At 40.6% G+C, this 17,007-nt stretch overlaps 1 protein-coding gene across 11 annotated transcripts in view; it reads left to right on the top strand.

Moving 5' to 3' along the window:
• Positions 1-17,007, top strand: part of PCDH15 (protocadherin related 15) — an 805,380-nt gene that overhangs the window by 175,553 nt on the left and 612,820 nt on the right. The window contains exon 1 of one of the 11 annotated variants that reach the window (XM_072040286.1): positions 9,839-10,160. The exons of the other annotated variants lie outside the window; for them this stretch is intronic. The gene's annotated coding sequence lies outside the window, so the exon portion shown is untranslated. Of the gene's footprint in view, positions 1-9,838; positions 10,161-17,007 lie in introns of those variants that run through there. 11 annotated transcript variants of the gene reach the window in all.

Here is a 17,007-nt window from a genome sequence, read left to right as displayed (position 1 = left end):
AGGTGAATTCAAACAACTGGACCTGAACCCTCGAACATACTCCAGCTGAAAAGAGGAACTTCAGACCCTCTCAGCAGCTTATATTTTAGCATTGTTTCAGAATTAGAAGGAAACAAAAACCTTGCAGCTACCTTTATCCCTCTGAGTTTCTTACGTACATTTGCAATGCAAGGTGGATGTATGTTCTTATAGCTATTAAGCTGAAATGGAAGGGAAAGTTTTAGTCAACACAGACACTTCAAACGAAGGAGTTGCATCTGTGTCTTCATGCTTACTTGGTCTGTCAGCTCACGAATAGCTGTGTTTGGCAACCTGGGGCTTAGCTGGTTTATCCTGTAGAAGCCAAATGAGTAACCTGAAAATATTATTTTGATGAATTCTCTTTCTTGAAACTTTGCACTCTTTTAAGACAGGGATTCAGCTCAGCTTTAGACTGGGAGGCTCTTTGGGAGTGCATCTTAGTCAGTCTCCCTGTCCGGATGCAGGAATGAGCACGCTGACAGATGTTTGCCTAAATCTGCTCTTATGGAAGAGATTTGCAGGCAAGGTGCCTTGACTCGGGGCTGCGCTGGCCTTGTGCCCAGGAAGCTTTTCCTGAGCACCAACCAGCACGTTCCCTGCTGAAATTGGAGCCTGCTCCTGGCTCTGCCTTCCCATGGGAGCTGAGGAGGGGCTGATCCTTCTCTTCTTCATAATGACCCTTATATGGCTGGAGTCTTGTGTGCTGGTTACTGCATTTTATTTTGTTTTATTTTTTAAAGAGGAAATTCAGTTCTTTCAGCAATTTTTAATGTGCTCTTTAATTATTCTTCTTGTTTTCCTCTGGACTTTTCCAGTTAATCCGTGTTGTCTTTATAACACAGTGAAGAGATTTGGGCACAAGTTGTAGGTGAGGCGTTTGGAGTACAAAGCAGGGATTGCACTTCTGCTTGCTGCGTCCGGCACCCCTGTTGGTGTGTGCCCAGTGTGAATTATTTACTTCTAGCAGCAACATTGCTTTGTCATGTACACATTGAATATGCTGCTTATAAAAAGTCCTTATTCTCTTTATGCAGCATTGCCCCCTGGCCATGCGGTCCCCTCTATGTGTTTTTGCTTCAGATATAACTTTGGTGTGGATTTTTTTTTTTGTTCATTTCATTTTGGACACATCTTCAAGTTTCTCACGTTTGCTTCAAATTTTGATCTTGTTCTCCAGAGTTATTTTTGCCCTTTTTATCTTGTTCTGCATATTTTTGTACGTCTCCTCCATAATTCATCTTCTAAATCATTAGTGAAGATATTAAAGAACACAGGACGTATCTCTTCAGAACTGTACTTGAGACGTCCTTCAGGTTGAAAGAGAACATTTTAAAAACGACTCTTGTGCCTTTTTAACTAATTGTGAAACTTAGCTCACCTTCTCTTAAAGAGGAAAATATATACATCGCTGGTAGGAGGCTGAGTGAAGAGATTTTGTATTTATGCACTGATCTAGTTACTGTGTCAGCGATGGAAATTGGTTGGTTTGACATGATTTGTACTTGACAAATTCATGCTGGCTGTTTGCTTTCAGTTTATTATCCCCCAGGTGCCTGTTAATTGATTGCTAATATGTTCTGGTATCTTTCCGGGTGGCAAAGTTAAGCTGATGGATCTCCAATTCCTCAAGGCCTTCTTCTTCCCATTTTTAAGCAAGTCCTATATTCGCCCTTCTCTGGTCCTCAGGGACTCTGTCGCTTTCGTGTTTTTCCACTAGTTTCTACAATAATTTAATTTTTACTTAGTCCTAGTGATTGGAATACTCTTTAATACATTTAATATCCTTTAGCTACTTATTCCCCAACTTCTGGGGCTAGACCTTCTTAAACTCTGGTTATTTGGCCTAAAGATCTGGTAATGTCTATTATTTGTGAAGAATGACACTAAAAAGGTATGAGGATTTCAGACTGGCATACAGGATTTTTTTTTATCTTCCCCATTAAGGAGTCATAAGTGCCTTCTTTTGTCTCTACTTCTAAAGCACTTAGGATGCTGTCATTCTGAATGTTACGTCCCATGCCAGCAGTAATTCATTTTGTGCCTCAGACTTTGAGCTGTGTGCCTTTGTGCCATTGCAGTTCTGCGAGGCTGGCTGGCAGGAGGCAATCACGGTTGTGTTTCACAGGAGCAGAGGCAGCAGCCCTATTTCTCCTGCCTTGCTGCACATCCCACCCCCTTGTCTAGGTTGACCATCCGGCTTGTAGAAAACAGCTAACCAGTTTGGTTAAATTTGTGTTTTTTTTTTGTTTTTTTTTTTTTGGCAGATGATTTTTCCATCCCATTGATAAGCTGATTATTCATCCAGCAGCTGCGTGATCAATAGTTCCAGCACAGGAAGGGAAGGGGAATTCGCGGAGCGCGGTGAAGGGGAGAACAGATGGCTCTGTTTGGTGGCAGCCCCGCTTAGATCAAATGTGCTGTGAAACCGCATTGAGTCATTTGCTGTTGTGCTGTGGTTTTGGTTTCCTGAAAATGACATTATTTTCAGGTCTGTATGAAGCTACTGCAATGTTAATACTGGGATTCCTTCCTTGGATGGGAATCGCTCTGCTTCTTCTTCGGGAACAGCGAGCTTTGTGCCTCCCTTCATTCCTCTGCTTCTTTCCAGTGTCCCCAGAGGTTTCCAATGTCTGTTCAGTCAGGGCTTTCCAAGCACTGAGGCTTTATAATTGAGGTCTAAATCGTTCCCCCTCCCATACACTTCCAGTGTAGTGAGATAATGAGGACAGAGTGGATCTTGCCTTCTGGCAAGGAGGCACACAGTGAAAAAGTACCAGGGAATGTGGAACTATTGTCAGCTTTTTTCACAGTCTGCAACTTTTTGGAAAAGATATTCAGAGCAGTTATCAGTAGTTCACAGCTGATGTTCAGCAGTGATGTACTGAATGGCGCCTCTTTTGGTCCAGTCCTATTCAGCTTTTCCATTAATGCCTTTTCTAGTGGAATGCTCTTGCTACATTTTCGAATATTTGAGCACTGAGGAAGAAAGAGAGAGAAGCGTTTTGAAAGCATGGTTTGTGCTTCAGGAGGGCTTTCACTATTTAAGACTAGCCTGAAATAAATAGCATGCAATTACGGAGGGATATATGCAGTATACAGAACTTGGGCAAACATAATGCACATAAATATGTTCGGCGAATGGCTGCTAGGTATCAGTTTCAGAGAAAAACATTTGGAGATGCAGTACATGAAAACTGAATGTGAGTCAACAGCCAAGCTGTTGCCAAAAGCGGAAGAAAAGGTCAGAAAAAATATTACAAGTCCAGCAAATCTGTAAGATTTGGGTTTATGTTGTAATGAGGGGAAAAAACGGTAATTATGTAGAAATGCCCTGGAAGGTAGATCGCTGTGTTACTTGGCAAAGAAAGAAAGGCGGTGTGTGTGGTGGGGTGAGCAGGTGTTAATTACAACACAGAGGAAAGAAAACAGTGTTCTAATAGAAGTCAGAGCTGAGCATTGAAGTAAGTTACCCAGGCTGGGGGTCTCTGGTGTAGGCGTTTGCAGTAGGTTGGGCAGCTGCTGCTCAGGAGTGTTTTATTAGATCCGGCTTAACCTTATAAGCAAGAAAGAAATACCTGTAGGTACCTCTCAGCCCTGCAGTTCTTCTGTTCTTGTTCTGTTGCTGTTAATTTTCCCTTCAGTTTTTGGCAAGCCTCTGCTGATTGAGAATCGCTTTCATTCAAGTCACTGCTCTTAAAGTTCTGTTCATTCCTCCGTAGGTAAAATCAAACCCGAACGAGTGGCTCCCCTGGTAAGGTCCCCACTGTGCTCCGAGAATCAGTGCTTTGTCCTCCACCTTTTTTATACCTTCTTTGAAAGAACGATAGGTGTTTAAAACTGTAATTACCGTCAGGTTCTGCCTAGAGGATAATTCTGCTGTGCTTCCCTGCTATAACCAGATGTGCCTCGTGATGCCTGGCAGCACGTTTTGCTGCCTTTGCTTTCGGAATAAGCTGTGCCCACCTGGAGTAAGTTCTGCTCCCGCATCCTCTTCTCATTATTTCTTGGCAGTATTGTCATTTGTGTGTTGAAAAGTCAGGGGATACACTGTATAGCTGTTTATTTGTGATTGACAGTGTTTTCATTTGTCTCTTCTTCAATAAATTTTCTTGTTCTTTCTTCCCTTTTCCCATATTTTTGGATAATATCCTTTTGGGCTACTTTTTATTTCATTTGCAGATAGGCAGATAGGCAAATTCAGAATCATAAAAAGTAAAATAAATCCATTCAGATTGCTCTTCTATATATTTATACAGCAGTAAAACAAAATTAAATACTGTATTTTTATAGCACCATATTACAGAGGCAAAATTGGAAAGAGTAAAAGAAAAAATGCAGAGAAATGGGAATGTGGCAAGCTGGTGTCTTCATGATTTGTAATGAAAAATGTAATTGCCTCTTGGATTTATTTATTGTCTGATAATGGCTGAAACAGGAATTAGTTGCACAGGAAGGTTCTCTGGGTACATCCCAATTGTGCTGAACACAAGTGTTTTACACCTCTAATGGCACATAATCCAGAAGTCACTGGAGAAGGAAAGGATAGCTGGAGTTTTGCATGTTGAGTACCATGTAATGAAATTAAATTGCAGCTCTTAAATTTTGTTTGTATTGTCATGTTTCACCTGCATAGTAACTCTTTATTTTCTAATTTTCCAATCATCCCGCCCTAGCTAGTAGCATCAATCAATTTTTGTGTACAAAGGAGTCTTAACTTACTAGGAAAGCTATTAGGTAAGATACTAATATATTCTTTAACAAAAAACACATATCTGCAGAACACAATGGGATAAGTGCCTGTATTACTGGAAGGCCTAACCCCCAAATATTCGCTCACTGAATTTATTTTCTTGGAATTGCATCATTTATAACATGACGGTGAGTGGCACGGTAGGCTGACTTTGATGGAGATCGTGCTTCCTATCGCAGGCACACCAAGCTTGCGTCACTCCTAAAGGAAAACAAACAATGGAACAAGTGTCAGCATCTCAGTCATGTGGTCAAAGGCATGTGGGAGGATTTATCTGTCTGATCGCAATGATTTCTTGAGCCACTCCTGAAAGCTGTATTTGGGTTCATTGCCTCTAAGCTGCCTGTAATGGATTAAATGAGAATGCATCTGTACGTGAAACAACAGCATGATTTCTGTTGATATGAAAAGCTTTTATTTGCTGAATATTTGGGTTTGCTTTAAATTGGCTAAATCATGCATTGGGGCTTGTAAGATTAAGATAAGCTGCAGCAGGTATATTTACTTTCTGGTTGAGATGAAGACTAATGTGAAAATACCATTACTCAGTGTTTTACAGCTTTGCAAGTGTGCACCTTTTTCCTCCTGCTGTTTCTTTGTCTGTTAAACATTCATGACAGTAAAAAATTTTGTTTAAGATCAAAGTATAGGTTAGGAATGAAAGCTAAATGGTACGCCTGCTACAAGCAGGAGCATTGAGTTAAGTATCAGATTTTGTGTGCAGCTTTCATCCAGTTGCTAAAATGGAAATACATTTCTCTGCTTTTCAAGGTATTTTCTAATGAGGGTCTCCAGTGCTAAAGTGCTTGCTTGTAGCAGGTTCTTGGGTGATTAATACTGGGATTCACATTTTGACTCTTACACAATTGCATGTGACCGTGGAATCTGGCTACACAGCTTGCCCATCCCTTTTTTCTTACGGGTGGTAGGATTGGGCATGGATTTAAACCCCAAAAGCATAGTTTCAAAAACATATAGGAAAGGACAGACATCAAAACTATGTGTCTGCAGGTTATATTGATAGTTGTTCATTTAGAGTACCTTTGTTGAAGGTTTGATTATTCTTAAAGAGCGTTTTTCCCTCAGGTATCCTGTGAGGTTGGGCTGTTTGTCCTCTGTGCCACTGCTTGTCAGCCAGGCAGACCAGCTAATGAATTCATGCTGGAATCTGGGAGAGTTGTTATCTGTGTATTGTTGTTGCTCTGCTAATATCCTGCCTCTTTGTTATCTTTGCCATGCTAATTTATTGTAAATGAAAAAAATCATACTGGCCTCTTTTTGATGGAGTTTGGGTGTTTAGTAAAGGTTTAAGAAAGTCTCTTTTTAAAACATAACAGTTTTAAGTGTGTGTGTGTATATATATTTCTAAAGCATCTAACATTATTCTGATAAGGTGTAGCATCCTGTACTATGATCAACGTTGTGCAGTGTATTTAGTTCATGTTACCTTTCAGCCAGGAAATGCTTGGCATTAAGAGTGCTTCGGCATGGGTTTCCTTCCAAGTTAAAACCTGGAGCATTAGCTGCCATTAGTATACATGGTTAGTGCTATTAGTATACCTGGGTTTTATTCTGATGCTAGGTCTTTAATTTTAGCAGCAAAAATGCAGTATTCCAGAGGTACAACGAACAGTCTTATCTTGAAGTAAGACTTCTGCTTTGGTTTCATTTTAGGAAGAGAATAGAAAAATTTATTTCATTTGTATGATGTATTGGAAGCCTTGTCAGCCTGCTGTTAGCTTAGAACCTAAATTGGGAAGATGCACAACAAACGCTGTTGTATCTTGGGGCCCGATCCCTTAGGCTGGGTTTCAGCATGGTACGATACTGACCTTGTAGCTTAAAAATAAGGATTTTTGCATTCCAGGAATAGTAGGGAACCCAAGAGCTTGTATTAACTTCATAAGTTTTCTTTCCTGTGTGGAGGTACGAACTGAAAGCTAAGAAAGGTATGAAGCTGAGAAAAATAATTGCAATTTTGAATCTTTTCTCCCCTCCCATCATGTGCCAGTGGCACTGGCAATCTGCCATAGCCATTGGACAGTTTCCTCCAGTTCTCATACTTCTTACTGCTTCCCATGCATCTTTGAGGGCTTTCGTAGTAGCTAGAGGATTTTTTTTCTGCAGTTCAGCTCCAAGCATGTGTAAGCTGAAACTTTGTTTTGGTGCAAAGTTTGACATCTCACCCTTCTACCTCTGTTCCCTGTTATTTTAGGAACATGTTGCATAGCCCCAAACCTGAGATACTCCAATGGCCATTTATTTCAATCTTTTTTTTTGCCCTTCATTTTCCAATAAGATGCTTGGTGAGACAGGCAGGAGCCTTTCCTCACGTGTTATGGCAGTACATTTTTTTGTGGGAGTCTTTGCTGGAAGACTATACTGGAGCCTTTAGAAAATGTAAGTAGGCTATGTTGACCACTGCACCCCTGCTCATATACTTGACTATGTTCAGGAAACTCTACCAGATCTAGGAGATGTACCTTTGCCTTATGAAAGCTGGGCTGACTCTTCCCCACATGTTGTGGTTATTGATCTGCAGGCTATTTCTGCTCTTGGCTAGCATTTCTATTCTTGCTAGCATGCCTGACCAAGGTCAGGCTTTCTCACCTAGGCTTTCCAACACTGAAAGTTTAATCTGAAGTAGGTTTATGTATTTATTTATTTTGGGGACCAGTTATCACATCTGCTGCTGTCTTCTCCCTGCCTGACCCTAGAGAGATTCTATTGGCAGCCTTTTTGAACCCTAGGTAGAGTTACCTTTGTTGGGAGGAAAAGCTGTCAAAGGCATTCAAGATCATAATTAAGAATATGTAATGGGTCTTACCAGTGTTTTTTGAGAGAATAATTATAAGGGTATATCTCATTTGGAACACTTTGAATTAATTATTAAAAGAACAATAATGGCTCCTGACTATGCATATATTGAAAGTGTAAAACACTTTAGATTTAGATACGAGAGTAATATGAGAGTGAGACATCTTCATCTCTTTTTTGGCTATGCAAGAAGAACAGTGGAAAAGCTGTTGGAGAGGAAAGAAATGGAAATCGGGGTGAGCAGCACATGTTGGATGTTTGTAGAAAAACGTCTTCAGCGCTAATTAAGTTTACTGATAGACGTTGGTCCAGATAAAAATGTTTGGGCCATGTACTAAAGAGCTGTAATTGCTAACCCTAATAGTGCATCTGATAATATAAGGTTCATTTAACAGCGACATTTTTGCTTGAGTGCTTCTCTGGTTTCTTTTGCATTTTTATGTGTTTGACATTGACTTAAAAGAGTACATGGCAAGAAAATAAATTATTTAAACACAGAGATGTTATCTGCAATCTGATCCTTTAGCTATTTACACTGTCACAGCAGTGCTGAAATACAGAGATGTCTTTCACAACGCCTTTTTATTTACTACTTGCTTTACTTATGGGCTAATTTATTTATTTATTTATTTTTGTCTGTGCAGAATTGGGGAACCATGAAAGGGTGGATTTGAGGAAAATGGTGATTGGATCACACTGGCCATTGGTTTGGAAAATGTTATGACAAAAATTTTATTTGCTTTAAGGTTGATGTAATATGTGTTGTCATGAAAACCAGAGCTTAACTACTCCCCCTGAAATAAAGAGTAAAGTCTGCTGGGTTCCCTAGTCTTTCTCATCTTTGACAACAAAAATATAGCGCTCTACAAGGCCATGTTCCTGAGGAAAGAAATGCTTAGTTTATGGCAAGGATTCACACACTTCATTGTGATAATGTAAAATTTGTTCGTTCTTTTCTCCCCACCCTCATTCTTTAATGGTGTTAGAAATCTTGGCATGGCATACAGCTTTCAGCTGTATGTCTATGCTGGTGATTTTGTAAGGAAATGTGACCTGAAAAGGAGTAAGAAGGTGTTGTGATAGCAGAGGCTTCGTTGTAGGTTCAAAAAGGAAGCTAACAAAAAATAATTCCAAACATTAATACAAATTTAGTCTGTCAAATGACCACAGAAAGCTTCCTAATTAACTTTAGGGGAAGAAAGAACAGCAGGAAAAGCAAGTGGTAATCGTGCACTGAATGAGCGCACTATCCTGCCAGCCATTTACCATAACTGAAATTAGAAATAAGTTATATGCATCCCTGGAGTCCTGAAATGTGCCAGCAGAAAGGAAACATTCCCTTAAATTAAAGGGGAAAAAAAAAAAAAGCAGGGTTTTTCCGCACTGTAATAGTAAAGGATGTCCTCATACTGCGTGGTTTGTAATTTATTTCAGATTGAGGGGAGGTGGGGGGAAACCAGGATGTAAAGTGTGTTAGGACCAGGATGCAGTATGTGTCAAGGAACAAGTTTTATGGGCTTGTACCAGAAAGCTTTTCCTGACGCCCAGGGAGAGCAAATGAATCTTACTAGCTCTGAACAGGACCAAAAGCCTGTCTCCACAAGGTTAGAGAGAGCACGAGCTCCGAGGGAAGGGCAGGAGGTGTTCAGGGTTGAATTGCAATCAGCTTGTGCAGAAGCAGGACCGGGAAAACATATTTCGTAAGCAAGAATTACAATTGGGCCCCTTGGGTTGCTGGTGAAATGAATCTTTAGAGTTACGGGGGCGGGGGGAAAGGGAGGGAGGTGGTAGAGTCTGCAAACATTTTTTCAGCAGGAGTGTTGGAAAGCAGCTGTCAAATATTGGAAGCTGTGGACTTGAGGAGAGTCATGGTGCTTCTCACAGTCGTGACACTATGTGAGCTGTGGTGTTTGTGGCAGTCTTCTCTGGGTACTGCACCCCGGTTAGCTGCTCCAAAATACTGACAGGAATTTCGGTTGAGGGAATTAGTGTGGGTGTGCAACAGTGGGGTCCTCACCCCCTTCGTGAGGAAAGAAGGTTTCTTCGCCAGGCCCAAAGAGGTAAAGCACTGCTTATTCTTCTCCTTATGCTTCTCTTATGGCCAAGGCAGAACTTGCCCAGCATGGTTTCATTTCTCTTTTCTTCTCTGCTGATTTGGAAAGTTTCCTCCATGTTGCAGCAGCACACGGTCTTTCCCTTGGGGTTTCCAGAACCTTCCCCGCGGGCCTGGCCTGAGGGCGTGATCCTTCTCCCGCCTTCCTCCACTCAGCAGCCTCGCCTTGGCCAAGGCACAAGGGGAGCTGGAGCTCTTCTGGTTTTGCTGGAGGGCACCATGAAGGATTTTTCTCTTTCAAGAGCCCTGGGCTCTCCTACAGGCAGCTTTCTTCATTTTATTTTCCCCCTCTTCCCATAAACCTAAGCTAGGGAGCAAGAGCTGCCCTGCACAGAGGAGAGAAAACTGAAGATCAGCAGAATATCATCTGATTTTTCCTCCTTTTTGGCACTTGATGGTGAAAGGAGGGAAGGGGCTGTTCTCGAGCAGCAGGGAGGATAGTGCTGCAGGAGGAATAGGGTAAGCTGCTGTTCCAAGGCCCTTGAAGGCCCTCATTCCTTTGTGTATGCAGCAGGGGTTGAGCCCTGGCTGGGGACATCTCCCTGCTCTATCTAGTCTGTCTGTCTTGTGTTCAGGTCATTTTGTCAACACCTGACAGCACACCTAGGCCTAATTTTAGCACTGGACATCACCAGATTAGTCTGCTTTGTTTGTAATTGCCATTCTTTTACTCTGCTAAATTTCAGTAGTTCTTTGCAATATGTTGTCTGTGAGTGCAGATGGATAGAGAAGAATGTCTCTGTGCACATTGCTGTTCAAAATTATGTTTAATGATGACTGAAGCGTGCTCATGGGGTAATTACTGCAAATTATAATTGATTACTGGGTCGCAATGCAGGTAAGGTTTCTTAGGGTGGCATGGACCGAGAGTCTTTGGACTACTGGAGCTAGCTCAGAGGCAGCGAGTGCTTTTCCAGCTCCTGCTCTTTCCGGACCAGGTTCTGGCTGAATGTGAAAATGGCAGGCTCTGTTATTTGCTTCAGAAGGGCTTTTTGAGTGCTGTTCTGGTATACATTACTCTCGTTGAGATTGTATGTCATGTTGAAATAAACATGAATACATTAAATGAAAATTTGTATCTTGGAAAAGTGTCCTACACAAAATTGTTCCTATAGTTATCATATCATAGAATCATAGAATATCCTAAGTTGGAAGGGACCCTTAAGGATCATCAAGTCCAACTCTTGACACCGCACAGGTCTACCATAGTTACATATATCCTCTTTCCATTAAAAACAACAACAAAACCCACTAAATGGCAGTATAGGGAAGAAAAATGTTGTACTTCAGAGAATTAAAAAGTTCAGAGCCAAAGAAGAGCTGTATGCTTTAAGGGGGAGGATGTGCAGCACCAAAGATCTGACGGCACAGTTTTGTAAAGGACTGGCGAAAGATACTTTTGAAAAAATGAAATAGGAGAAATAGGAGATTGTAATTAGGAGACAAAGGAATACCTTTTTTTTTTTTTTTTTTTTTTCAGATAACCCTTGCTATCTGAAGGGCTTAAACTACTCCCAAAAACTTACTTTCTGTTCAGATTACAAAAGCTGTTGTCCCATTCCTCTAGACAGAAATCTCATGTGCTAGCTTTCACTTCATTATGAGTATCTGAGACTTTTCTAGATTGTAGAAATGATCGTTAATGTCTTTTCTGTCCACTATGCTACCTTTGCTGTTTAGCCTGAGAAATAAATATTTTTCTGAGGGCAAACCAGCAAGTGAGACCCGCAGTACCAGTGTCCTGGGCATTGTCCTGCAGGGCTAACAGAGGGGAGTGGTGTTGGCCACTGTGAGCGAGAGGTCTTGGTTCGCTCACCGAATACAGCATAATAAAACACAGGTGAGGTTGCTTAGAGGACTAGCTGGTATTTTAGTCTTGGGAGAGTCATAAACCTCTTGGCACGCTGGTGTTTCTTTAATTGGGCTTAAAGGCTGCTTGGCAGTTCTCCACATTGGATGCGTATATTCATTTTGGAGTACTGTAGCTTAAGCTGCTGAAGCACCTGGTTGTATTTTTTTTCTCTCAGAATACATCCCTGTTTGTGATATTTCACATCTGCCTAGATTTTGGAAGAGTCTTACTATCCAGATTTTATCAATGCAGCAAGTCAAAGCAAGAGGCCAGGAAGGTCCGGAGAGTCGAAAAGGACAGGAAACTGGGTTAAGTGTTCATCACTCGCTCTGCTACAGAAACCAAAACACAATCCCTTCTGTCCTGGTAGAGTGCTGGTGATTTTAAAGGGCTGAGCATCAGATGAAGGGTCGTTCTTGCAGATGCCTTTGCTGGATTTACCTGGCTGATGCAGACATTTTGAGAGACTTCAAAGGAATTTGGGGTACCGTGGCATTTTCATTGACAGTCTTCAACATTCAGTCTCCAGTGGGCATTTGGGTTAACACCTGCATGGACACACAGCCTTCTGTGATTTTTATCACCGTAGATGCTGTTCTATGTTTCCTGGATGGAAAAACAGGTGCATCCTGTTTTTTGCTTGCTGCTAATTAAATATATTAATAGGACATCTATATTTAGACAGGTGCAATCAATATGTATATTTTTATTTTATTTTATATTTCTGTGCAATATTTGTAATGTAGATTTCAGAATCTGTTAGTTAAATTTGTCTTGCCTATCAAAAAGAAACTGTGGGAAGTGTCTTTGCTCTCTTTTGCAAGTTATTTTTCCACCTGACTTGCCTACTACTGGCTCTGGAAGGAGGACAGGTAGACTTTCTTCATTATTTATAGACAGAGATGGTTAAAACTTATTATTTTTAAGGAGTAGATGGTATTAGTCACAGTGGTAAACCCTAAGGGCCTTTTTCATATGGCCCTCTTTTATATGAAGCATAGCAGAAACCAATAATGCTGTACTGTAAAATGCTCTTCGAAACTCAGCAGGTTTTATTGTTTTTTTTTTTTTTTTTTTTTTTTTTTTTTGTTTTGTTTTGTTTTTGTTTTTGTTTTTTCCTAATAAAACATAGTGTGTATATGTACTTAGTGAAGCATGAAGAAGAGGAAAAATGAAGCAACACTGAAAAACATTCTTATTTTTTCTGTTGTTTCTTCTGAGGATAATTGAAAATACCGTGATTAAGAAATTCAGGGATGTTGTTTTATTTTTTTCTAATACATAGTGCCTCGATCTGAAAAATCTGAACATTTTGAGGTGTTTGTTTTTTTCTGTGGAGGAAAGAAAAGGGAAATATTTTTTGCAATTAAATGAAAGCGAACAGTTATTAATTTCAGTACTTCATAACACAATGTTAGCTTTTTTTCTCTTTAAAAATTATTTTTCCAGTCTTTTCACCCTCTGCAGGAGGGGATGCTCCAGATAAGAGAAGTTAATGAAATTCCTGAAGGGCAAAGCTCCTCTGGCTCTGTGGACACTTCTTGCATAGCCCAGTGTTTCCTAGCTGAGATTTGGCACCCTTAAGTAACAAATTGTGTGTTAAAATAAAATCTGATGTATCCTTATGTAGGTTCTGCCTGTGGCCCCCTGTCCCAAGCAAGGGGCTGATGGTCAAAGCTCTCCTCTCCAGGTACTTCTGCCTCTGTGGCTTCCAGCATGCCTGGAAGCTGTAGCAGGCTCAAGGCGATCCAGTGGTTCATGTGCTGCAGCAACATACTCGTTTTGCTTCAGAAAGAGGAGTTTGTCTTCTGTTTGAGAGCTGAAAGAAGAGGTAATTTGCTGTGGCTGGAGAGGAAAAGTCTGGCTGCTGCTTGTTGCAACTCTGTTGGTTTGCTTGGCCTTACACTGTCATGCAATTACTTTAGTTTTCTGTTTTCCCTTGAGTACTTGGTTTCCTGTCACAGGTGATTTGATGTGAAAATCTAGACAATAAAACTGCAGAAAAACTTTCAATTGAATATTCAGGTAATTCCTGAAGTACAAAATTTGATCTAATTTCATCAAACATTTTTTTTTATACCCTGTTGTTGATGTAACTTGACAGTTAACAGCACTGTGTAGGCTCATGGGGAATTGGACCCAGAAGTCATTTGTTTTTTAGAGTGCACTGTTGTGAGACACATCATTCAAAAACCCTCTTGAAGACTCAGTTGTAGGTAAGTATGTCTCAGGTTTCCACAGGAGTCCTGCTCACTTGTGTTCATAACAAAAATGACATTATAGACTGTTTCTTTATTTTATTTTATTTTATTTTATTTTATTTTATTTTATTTTATTTTATTTTATTTTATTTTATTTTATTTTATTTTATTTTATTTTATTTTATTTTATTTTATTTTATTTTATTTATTTTTTTCCCTTAGGTCCTTCTGTTTTTCCTCCTTTGTGCATCCTTAGTTTGGTTTATCTGTGGAAATTAGGCTTATAGGGTCATACAGAATCATTTGTGCACTTAACCATTTTCATCTCCCTCACGTTAATAGGTTGTGAAAATATTGGACAGTTCCAACCAAATTTGACCCAGTGGTAGATTATTTAAGAACTTTGAGTTTGACTTGGTTAACTTTGACTTTGTTTAACTTTGTTAATTTAAGTTTACCTTTGAACCCTTGGCTGTTTCACTATTGCACAAACAGCCGGCTTATTGCCCTGTAATTCTCTATCAAATTTCTTTTTAAATGCTTGATGAAATTATGTTTTCTCAGCGCAAATACTGCTCCCTTGTTTTGCCAAGTGCTGAAGCCCTGCACTGACAGGACCGTGATAATTAATGGCTTGTGCCAGTAAGGGCGAAGACGTTATTTATTAGGGTACACCTTCCTGGTTCTGTTAGGTTGCAGACAGAAGTTTAATGTGCTTTTCTTTCCACAAAATCTATATTTTACAAGGGAAATCAGTCTCCTTAGCACAAACAGTGCAGTGCCTGGTAGTTGCTTGGAGGGAGAGGGGAAATTGCCCTGGTGGAACAGTTCAAAATCCCCTTTCTGAGCATTCCCGCACATACAGCAGGAAGCCTGGTACCATGGTGGTTTACATTGCTCCCCTTTCCGTGTGGGCTGTTGCTAGAGTTATCTTAGCTCCTAAATAAAAACAATAAAATAAGGTATTTACACTCATTTTTCCCTCCGCCTGTGGATCTCAGCTTAATTAACATAGCGCTGGATTTCGGATCTCTCCCTCAATTTGTTCTGCAGCAACTCTTCTTCCCTGGGCAGGAATCAGGCTCCACATGCATGCCTGATGGGATGCATCCCAGGCAAGAAGTTAACAAGTGTAATTTATTCTCTTGGCCACTGCAAGTTCTCTATTTTAACTGCTGTGTTAAACCAGGGAGGTTTGCATAAATGTTTCCATAGGACATCAAGTTAATCCCAGCTTCACAGGTCATAAATGTGCAACTGTGGAAGCCTTCAGTGCCTCCGTAGCCATACCCAAGGTAATTGCTGCAAGGAGATGATGTTGTGGTGGTGCTGAGCCGCTTGCCCATGTCTCGAGCAGGGTGGGCATGGATTGTGCTCAGGTGGTGTGCTTTTAATCTCCCCTGATACCTAAACAGGCTTCGCCAAAGTCCATTTGAGAAGGATTTCTTCTCGCCAAGGCACTGTTCCTTTTCAAGCTGCAGCGGTTTCAATGGAAATAAAGATTGTCTCTGTTTTTTTATGATCTGTTAGACATCTGTTAGTCCACAAAATTTTGATTGCTGGATGTTCAGTTGCAGCCATTTTTATTGGCAAAACTCGTTTTCACACCTCTGCCCAGAGGAATTAATAATACTCAATTTTCATCATTATTTGTCTTCTTTTATTGGATGCTTTTGGTTTTTATGCTGAGTGCATGCTGTTAAAAAATTCCGTCTACTGAGTCTGTGAATGCTGCAATGAAGAGAAAAATTGTTCTAGCGTATCTGAAAAATTAAGTTATTGTCTTGTAAGTGCCAAAAAAAAAATCATTTTTTTTTTTAGGAATCTTCAACTAGGATTAATGTCAGAGAGGAGCATGCGGTAAATGACAGGTCTGTCCTGGAGCATCCTTTAATGTTTTTCTTTCCTTTTTCTTTCTTATTTTTTTTCCTTTTTCTTTCTTTTTTTCCCCTTTTCTTTTTTTTCCCTTTTTCTTTTTTTTTCCCTTTTTCTTTTTTTTCCCTTTTTCTTTTGTTCCCTTTCCCTTTCTTATTTAAACAGTCATGTTGGGTCATGCTTTCATACCATAATTAATGCCCCACTGTTAAATTAAGAAAATACAATGCAGTTCTATAGGAAATTTAGATGGTGTTGCTCTGTGCTCTCCTACTACTTGAATCCAGTCTTGATCAAGTTGAAAGCCTGCAGCATCTTTTCTTATTTTTTTTTCTTTAATGTCCATATTGTTACTCTCATCTTGTTAGCTTCCCTGCTGCTTGCTGTTGAAGGAGCATGTTTCAGTGATGGAAATCCTGGCTTCCTCATTTTCTATTTTTGTTTTTCATTTATTGTAATGAGAAGTTCCACTGCAAACAAGCCCAGTGCTGAAATTCTCATTGCTTTTTCTCTTCTTCAATGAATTCCAAGTCTTCAAGCAATGAAAGTGAGCAGCAGATTTCTTCTGTTGTCTCTGCCTGGTATCCCGTGGCACTGTATATGGCAACCTGTTGTTTCTCACCGGTGGAGTCCTTGATAATTCCATTCACTCTATTTGCAGAAAGAGAGGCCAGTTCAATATTTTCATGCTGTGCTCCGTGTTTCAAAATTTTCAGCGATGTCTTGAGCTGCTGCCCAAGAGAAATTTTCCCCAGAGGCTACAACAAGTAACTGTCAGCATTGCTTGCTATTAAGAAATGCATGCAAAACTTAATCTGGAGCTACTGCAAAGTAGTTCCGCTGTTGCGTGCAGGAGCCAGGCTGTTTAGACTTGACACAATTCAGGTGGTTCTTCAACCAAAAGCTGTCTGCAGCTTCAGCGATGAAGTGGCGTGGCCTGTCTTAAAGCCACGCGTCTTTCAGATGTCAGGAGAGGCCCCACTTCATTAGCATGGTGGGGAGAAAACTACTCCATAAACACAGTGCTAAATGCACTCCTGGGAGGACTGCAGGTACGTATTTAGGACTGATTTGTGCAGTGAAGCAGCTGAAGGTGACCCCGTGGGTACAGGGCACTGCTGCCTGGCCAATGCAGCAGGAGCAGGGATCAGGGCTGGCATCAGCCCCAGGTAATCCTGACCCCAAACTTGCAGCAGACTTGTCTGCTGGTGCAGTTCCCCTGCACCTTGCCCTAAGCTACAGCACCAGGGGGATGCTCTCTTTCAGCTCCTCAGTCTCAGATTTGCCATCACTATAGTGTGAAGAGGATTAAAAGAGTAGAGGTAAATTTTAAGTATACTCGTGTCTGAATTGTCCTGTCGCTATCAGCCCGTACAAT

This window comes from Anas platyrhynchos, chromosome 6 (genome assembly GCF_047663525.1).
Source record: "Anas platyrhynchos isolate ZD024472 breed Pekin duck chromosome 6, IASCAAS_PekinDuck_T2T, whole genome shotgun sequence".
Lineage (NCBI taxonomy): Eukaryota > Metazoa > Chordata > Aves > Anseriformes > Anatidae > Anas > Anas platyrhynchos.
Note: the sequence above shows the minus strand (reverse complement) of the source record. Positions and strands in the feature narration are given on the sequence as shown.